The sequence below is a fragment of the Maylandia zebra genome, linkage group LG7 (genome assembly GCF_041146795.1).
Source record: "Maylandia zebra isolate NMK-2024a linkage group LG7, Mzebra_GT3a, whole genome shotgun sequence".
Lineage (NCBI taxonomy): Eukaryota > Metazoa > Chordata > Actinopteri > Cichliformes > Cichlidae > Maylandia > Maylandia zebra.
Window position 1 is genome coordinate 32,968,710 of NC_135173.1, and position 9,041 is coordinate 32,977,750.

Genomic DNA, 9,041 nt, shown 5'->3' on the forward strand with positions numbered 1-9,041 from the left:
TCCGACTTTATACCAATGATGTGACTTGAAATGTTCTTTAAAGAGAACACCTAACTTTTTTATCCTCAGTCATTCGCCTTCATGAGTTTTTGTCATCGTTGAGATAAATAAGACATTCTCTGTAGCTATACTTTTCACTTCAGTGTTATTTTTCTTTCTCCATATTTAGTCACTTTATTTGAAGTCTTTGTGAAATGTTAAAATGGGCTCTGTGTTATGTTAATTTGTTCCTCCTGTAAAGTCGACACACGGGGACCAGATGAGACGGGGCTGTTCTGCTGAGGACTTATCCCAAAAGCCCCGTGTCCCTTTAAAGGGAGAAACTAAAAAAGAAAAGTTGTTTTTGTTTGTTTTTTTACTTTGGCAGCGCAGATGCAGCCTTTCAGCACCTGCCGGGAAACACAGACACATCAGATGTACTACATCCAGTGATGGCAGGGATCGTCCTGTACTTGAAATATCAAAGCTTGGATCCACAGAACGGCAAACGTGTCTATCAAAATGTTCCAGTGCAAGATGCTGTACCCCCAAATGGCTCACTCGGTGACTCATAATGCAGAAAGCGTTCATCAAAACAAACCATTTCCTCTCAGACTCAACCTAAATGTCCTTTTATTTCAGCAACAAAGATCATTTTATGGAAATCCGCCTACTTAGAACAGTGTAATGGCCAGATTTCTAAAAGAAGAATTAAATGAGCTGATTTTTCTTTTTTTTTTTTTTTTTTGCTTATTCAGAGATTTTTTTCCCTTCAGTAACCAAGCTTTAAGATCCACGGCCTTTGCTGTGCAGTGATGTTTGCCTTAATACCTGACAAATTACCTGTATTGGCTGACCTTTAGTTATAGGAACTAAGAAACTTGGGGGGAGAAATTCTGCCTGTATTCTCCCAATACTTGCAAGGAAATTAGTTTAATTTACGTTATCGGCATGTAACAGCTGTAGGACCGTCCTGTACTCTACCTGTTTTTTCATTTTTCAGATTTCAGACTTATTTTACTTTACAACTTTTTTTTACTTTGTTTGCCTGGTTTCTGTTGATTTCTAGTGTGAAATCAGCTCTTTGAGAATTGACTATACAGTCATGACCAAAATCTTTGGCCATGACTGTAGGACTCTGATCCATATATAGAAAATACATCAATATTATTCAGGGGGACCAAAATGTCAGCATGTCTACACATCACGGTGGACCTAAAATTACATTAGATTGAGGCAGATAGGTTGGCCTCTAGTATTTGACTACAGACAATTGAAGCTCCCCTCCTGCAAATATCAGCTAGAGTGGAGGCATTGTCAGACTGTGGATGGGGACAAGTGGCAATTCTTTCTGATTCCAGGCTGCTTTAGCGCTATTTTAAGCTAAATCTCTTCCTAAAGTTTATTTTTATCTCTAAAGCCAACCAAACATAGGTTTTAAAAATTCTGTTTTTATGTTCCGGTTATATTTCAAATGTATCAACATTGTTATTTAGGTTAGAGGACTTGTTGACAGGCAAGAATATTGAGAGAGATTAAATGATGCAGACACTGTGACTGTGTGGACAACATGTTAAGAGCAAGCTTTTATTTGTGGCAGTTAGAATAAACGTCTACTTAAAGGGGACATAAATTTATCTGAATGTCAAATGTAAAGCTAAACCCTGTGATTTACTGTCAATGCGCAAAAAGATCCCAAATATTGCTTTATGAAATAGAGTTTCTTCATCTGATGCTGGAACAGCCTAAGAATCGCCATCATCTCAACGTCATCATCTTATTTTATCATTCAGTGCAACACAAAATGCCCAGTTTCACTTTTTCAAGTGTGAATTAAACAGTGCACAGGAATCTAAAAAGGAGACTAAGGACTGAAAAGGACCTTTTCTTCTTCAAGAGTCTGACCCCACCCTCACCCCATCTCCTAACAGCCAGAAGTTGGGTTTTTGCTTCGTGTGTATTTTACTGTGGAGAAAAACATTGCTGCAGCAGAACTACATTTTTAAAAAGCTCCTTTTTTTTTTTTTACAGTGTACAGTTCCACTAGAGTAGAAGTAACTTTTTTATAATCAAATTTAATATATTATTACTATTATTACTTTATTTCGAGTGCTCTTTAAATCTATTATTTATAACCATGTGATATTTCTGCAAATGTGCATTTAGATTAGCAAAGAACAAAAATTAAAAAAAGAGGACTGAAGCAGTGTTTTATTTTTCTTATTTTAGGTTACTGCCTTAAAAGGTTTCAGTATTTTTTTTTATATTGTTGCCTATTTACATTCCTTGACGAAGCATTCTGTTTGCCACCGTGATTCCTCGTTCCAAGGAGATGCAGTCACCTCCGATTTCTGTTTATTGTCAGTCCGAAATCTGGATGGCAGGGCTCCGATCGCATCTATGCAGTTCTTCTTCATAGTTACAGCAGACCCGCCGCAGGGTCACATTTAAGTTTTATTCTTTGCCCACTATTTGGAGCCAGGAAATCCAAATCTGGGGCAAAGAGAGAGGCACCTGAGTGGAGCTGACGTGAAGTGTGTTTCATCGTGACATTAAAACTGAAGCTTGAGTTGAGCTGCAGGAAAGTGTTCACTACTAAATGGAGTAATTTGTATTTGGTTGTATGGCTCTCCATTCTTGAGCAGCAGCAAGAACAGAGCAGCTGGTACCGACAGCAGATATGACACTGGTCAATCCAGATACAGCATGGATTAAAGCTGCAGTGAAGGTGGGTTGCAAAGCAGCTTGCAGAGTGCAGTTATCATGGGCAGGACTTAACTTTGTGGTGTGCTTGAGTCAACACTAATCGTCTGACAGTAGTACAAACGGTGCCTTTGGACAAACTCAGACATGATATATGATATATTTGACAATGGCATCTATAGAATAAAAATCTTTCACCTCAGTAACTGATTTTTTTCATGTGCTCACATTTTTATTCTTGTAATGACAATTTTTCTCTTTAAAAAAAACTGACTATATCAAAAAACAAACCAGATGTTGGGTTACGTTAAGTGTTCACTCAGATTTGATTGTTAGAGACATACCAATGTTTCAAATGGAATCATTATGAAATTATAAAAAGAATAATTATTTAAGGACAAGTAAAGCGCCATATGTGTTTTACATACTCCTTATTTCAATTATAGTAGAACACTTTCAGATCCCCTTTATTTTTAAATGTATTTTTCTTCTTCCAGTAGGTATCATTGGGTTGGTTGATTACTCTGATTACTGATTACTCATCTGGAGACTGATACCTCACTATAGCTATAAAAGATCATTGAATACTGACCAGCACTACTGGTCAAACTTTACATCTCTCTATTAAGGCAAATATGATGACTTCTTCTCATATGTCTGAGTGTCTCTGAATGCACCGCCACAAAGAATGTTCTAAATGCTTTCAGCTGCATTTCTGGATGACTTCAGCATATCTTTGCTCACAAAGGTGTCATTAAATGGCAGCCTGGAAGGCAGGAAATCAGAGTAAAAGCTGATGCTCTGCAGGAAAGAAAAACCAGTGCTCTTTGTAGTTAATGGACTAAAACCTGTGAAACACACCGGGAAGGTCCTGTACGAGTGAAGGCTCCTTGTGAACTAGTATAGTGTCAATTGTGTGAAACTCAGAAACACCAAGCAGACTTGATAAGGTGGAAACTGGCTCAGCTCACCTCCCACATTTCAAAGGGAAACTCGACTTCATTAACTTCTTTCTTTGGGCGCTTCACTCCTGTGTGGGACCCATTGAGGATCAAAAAAGGGACAAATTACACGGTGAAAAAAATAAAATAAGAAAAGGGAGGGTTAAATAATAGAAAAAATAAAGTTGGTCAGGGATGTGGTGACTAAGAGAGGTCTGGTGTCATGTGAAACCATCTCCGTCAGCTCCATGGCAGACAGTTTGAGGCCAAAAGCTTACAAAAAGAAAATAATAGAGTAGAAAAAAACCCGAATGATGTGGACCTCATCTCTTCAGGGCGAAAGGGACCAAATTAAAATGACCCTTATCTCCTCTCACACAGACAATTACTTCATTTCCAGAACATCATTGTTGGACAGAGGAGCCGACAGATGGACGATTCAGAGTAAATACATTTAACTTCATCCTTTAAAAAAAAGTCCAAGACTCATTATAACCAAATTAGCTTAGTGACTGCAATATTTAAGAGTGTACATTTTGTTCATTTAAGTGAAGGGGGGAAAGTGGATGATGATGATGAAGACAAAGTAAAGCGAAGTTTCTATCCACAATGTTGTATACAATTGCTGGTTTTGTAATGCACTGTAGAACAGTCCCATGGTCCTTTTTATAGAAATGTTATTTCAATGGTGCATTCTTTTTGTTTGATAAATAAAGTTTTGATACAAAAACAAACACCCTGTTAATGTGCCCGATTACTCACCACACAACCAAATGTGTGTATAATAGATGTTACGGAGACTTAAAAACCGAGTCACAACAAAATTAACTACAAAATTTCAGGGTGAGACTTCACCTTACTCAACCTGATGCATGAGGAAAGGCTGCATAGGACTCAAGGGGAGTCTGTCATAGCCCATTATACAGTTAGTGTCAGAATGATCCATCAGGCTATAGTTAGAAAGGAAATTGTCCTTAACTGGAATATGCTGAGGAAAACCTGTTGGGTTCAGCTGGCGGAAAAATCTGTGTTTTGTTGCTGCTGTCATCTTACAGAGCATCCTCCAGGGGATCCAGGACATCTTACAGTGTGTTGATGTGGTGACAGAGTTACGGCAACACTAAGTCAGGTCTCTCACTATCGGTTTTCACATTTTAGTACCCGTAAAGCATCCTTTGGCATCACATTTAAGCTTTTTTGTTTTTTTCCCAGCATGCAGGATTAATGTTGTGAAGGTACGTATTTTAATCCCAACCTCGATCTTTTCCTACACTTATTCACAGAGTGAGAGGGGAAGTAGACAGCTTAAAATGTGACACAAACCAATAGAGGTCGAGTGAAACAGTAATTCAGGCTGTGAATTTGATTCCATGCCAGGCCACTCAGGCTAAACCTGTGTGTTATTTAAGGCTGTTTAAGGAATTTACTTCATATTATTCACTTGATATTATTGGCTGTCTAGTATTGAAAAAAGTGCTGTTAGTCTGCCGGTTGTCTGTTTTTGACCAATTTATTAAACTCAAAATAATAGTAAATGGAGGTCAGACGCAGAGTCTGCAACCAGAATTATGATGCACAAAAAAAACAATAGATTTCTTTTTAAGACATTATGAACATATTTAACTGAATTTCTTCAATACTAATTATCAGAGGTTAAAGTGCGATGTGGATGAAGGGGAATCCTAACAATGGGTGTGGGGTAATGAATTACTTAGAAATAAGCCAAATAAATTTTTTTTAAAAGTCTGAAATATTTTTTATTGTATACAGACTGTGACCAGCTGATCTGTGATGCTACTGTGATATCCACTGCTCTTTGTGGCTTTAGCCAACTGAATCCACTAAGATAATCACATTTAATGAGCTATATTGACATCTTAGAGCATCACATGTTAGCTCGAACATTTTCAACACACTGCACAGAAACAGAAATTGTACTTGGTGATGTTTGTGTCCTATCTGACAAGGTACATTTGAAATTTCTTTCCAACAAAACATTAAGCTGTTTATGTCCACTCTTGTTGGTGCTTCAGTGCCCCAACTTTATTGGTATGTGCACCATGAACAGATATGAATGAGAAGGGAAAAAAGAAGGATATGTGGAGATACTGTGGGATTCTTATGACTAAGCAAATATTGCCTGGTGCACCAGGCTGCACCACACGCAAGACTAACTCAGCCAAAAGTAACAGGCACTAATCCTGCCCATCAAATTTAGTTGCTTAATAACTGAAGGTGCAGAAACACACTTCTGAAGCCACTTCTAGCCCACTTTAACTCCTACTAATAGTAAATATAGTGATTCTTCTAAGGCGAAGAATCATCCACTATATGTTTATCACAGACGAAAGTTATCCAAATAACACACTCAGGAGAACCGAGAACCTGAGTGATCAAAATCTGTTCGGGCTATGAGAACACCCCAACCAGATGCTGAAACACAAAAAAATTAACCTGCATCTTTTAAAAGGACAATGAGATACAGTGAGTGAGTGCAAAGCTTCAAATGATTATTTTTATAGTCAAAGATCGGGATAGAGTATCAGAAACACACAAACATTGACCTCATTAACTGACATTTCAGCATTTAGCCACACCTCTTATTTATTTTCTGCCTCTCTCCTCACCATTTCTTAACCTCTTGTTACACCAGGACCTGTGTAACATTACGTGTAGAGAATCAAGTAGACACTGTGTACCTTACCAAGAGAGAGAAGCATACACATTGACCCTTTTGTCTGTGGCAAGAGCATAAAGTTTATAGATAACAGTTGTGACTGACTGGTTACATGTTCAGTACCTCATCTATACTTTCAATAATAGGACTGCTAAAGTTCACATAGGCCAAACAGCCATCAGGCCACAGGGAAATGCTCCCTGCTCATGATAGTCCGTCTGCTACTACGAACCACATTTTCCTGACTGACAAACTTCTGACTTACTACACGGTGCCCTTCCAATGTGGAGTTTAAGAGGATAAAAAGGTGCACGAAGGCACTAACACCAACTAAAAGACTTGGCAGTATCTGACGCCCTGGTATGAGAATGTGTTATAGGGTTAGGTTTTAAAAAGCTCAGCAGTGCAGCATGTCATACAGGGAAACAGTTCAAAAGGGTAAAACAACTGAGTTCAAAAAAGACTCCTCCAGGGGTCTTTGGCACAGCTGAAGCAGCCAAACGTGCCAATTATGTACCATAAGGCAAGACTGCATTATGATTTTCAATCACTAAATCAAGGCAATGAGGAAATGTGTAGCTGTTATCAGACATATTATCAGTAGTAAACCTGACATAGCTTTAAGAGAGTTTAAACAAAGTCTCATATCATCTATTTTAATTTAGACTATGTCGTAAGCATGGCAGTGAAGGGACTCTTTTATCTCAAACCTTGATCTTTCACTCAATATGGACAAACCCAAAGTAACATCAGAGCTATATCTAGATCATACAGTACAGGGGCAAGGGACCTACGGGTATAGAAACACATCAACATCTCTTAGCTATGCTAAAAAGTAATTTGATATTACATGTTTAGAACAGAAACTGATTATTATTACAGGAAAGTCTGAATGTGCTGAACTCACACGAGTCAGTGAAGGGATCTGGGGCATCTGTAGTGGAACAAGTCTAAGAGCTCTGTAATGTGCAGATACTGATTCGTTTTAACATGTACATAACAAAACTACTGATTAAGATGATCACCATTGGCTCCAATTTAGCCTGTGGTATTAGGGATTGTGCCAAAATTGCTGGAATTATAAAGACAGAAATATATTGTCAGATTTTGATCCCCCATGCAAATCTGATTATCAATAGCTTAATTTTTTGATATGACAATGACCCTGAACACACAGTCAATGTACCAAAAGCATGCCTGGATAGAAAATGTGCAGGCATGTGAGTCATGGATAGGGCCCAGAGCCCACACTGCTTCAAAATTATTAAAGCAGTGTGGAATCATCTTGACGAGCACAAAAGGTGACCAACATTCAAAGAGGAGCTTTGATTGTGCATCAAGAAGCCTGGAAACCTTTCCTGAAGGGCACTTAAAGAAACTTCGAGAATCCTTGCCTTAGAGAGCTCATAATGTGATAAAGAATAATGGCCATGCCAAATATTAACTTTTAATCTTGTGAGAATTGTAAAAACTCTATTTTTGCCTTTTATATATATATATATATATATATATATATATATATATATATATATATATATATTTCCATGTATGTTAGCATTTTTTAATACATTTCTGCAACTATTTCTCAGTTTCCAATCAAACTAAGGAAAAAAAGTGATGATTCATGACTTTTGCACAGTACTACATATATGGCACTTGGTCATATGTACGCTGTTACCACCTGCAGCTGTAACCACCTGCATCTGTAACCACCTGCATCTGTAACCACCTGCAGCTGTAACCCACCTACAAGTTGTTTCCTGACTCCTACTGAAAAACAAAAGCAGCAACAGAATTTGCAATCTGACCCATTATGGAGCTCTGTGGTGAAAAGGTGTCGTCTAAAAATGCCTCCATTTGTGTGGAGCTGTGGAGATTTCAACTGTGTGGACATGCTGAACTTTAGGACAGAACACAAAAGGGTTTTTTTGAAGAGTTCTACTGCATTCTGTTTGGTTCTACTGTCTCTTCTGCATGTCGACTGACGAGCTGCCAGCTTCTGTCTGCAGGCTGACGAGGCGGATGAAGGAGGCCTGTGGTGAGCTGGTTGTTAGCTGAGGACAGGACTGCAGGATAAACTGTCTGACAGCTTGTCTCCTTCCTCCATGCTGAGATGTGAGCCTCCATCTGCTGCCTGCCAGCCTGATGGCCACTGCTGTCCAGTCTGAGTGATTAGATGATTCAGAAAGAAAAGAAAATTATAGAGTTCTAAGCTAAGTTCAAGACAAGAGAAACCAACACGTGCTGTGAGTTGAATATTCATTTTAAATAAGATGCACTGCTCACTCTTGAGTGAAGTGGTTGACTTATGTAAAATAAAGCTTACATATGGGACACGTGACTTTTAGAAATCTTTATGAAACACCTTTTTTTTTTAATTGATTTTGTTGGTAAAACAATCTTTCAAAATAAAAGTCTAACCTAGTCTAGTGAAATAACAGAAAATGACAAAGAGAAAAGTCGAAGAAGTCAGAACATATCCAGTTTGAGTTATTGTCACCAAATGTCACTTGTTCAAATTTACATGATTTTTCTGTAATTGAATAAGTTACAGATCTTGTTTCCTAAACCTGTGTTTTTAATTTGTTCTTTAGTTTTGCAACAGGAGGGAGATGGCAACACAACCACGCAGTTAAGTTTTAATGAGGCTGCATAAGTGGAAACCAACAATGCCTCAAATTAAAATGAGTTTTGCCAGGAAAAGAAAAACACTTGGTAAGAAAATCATCATCATTAACATT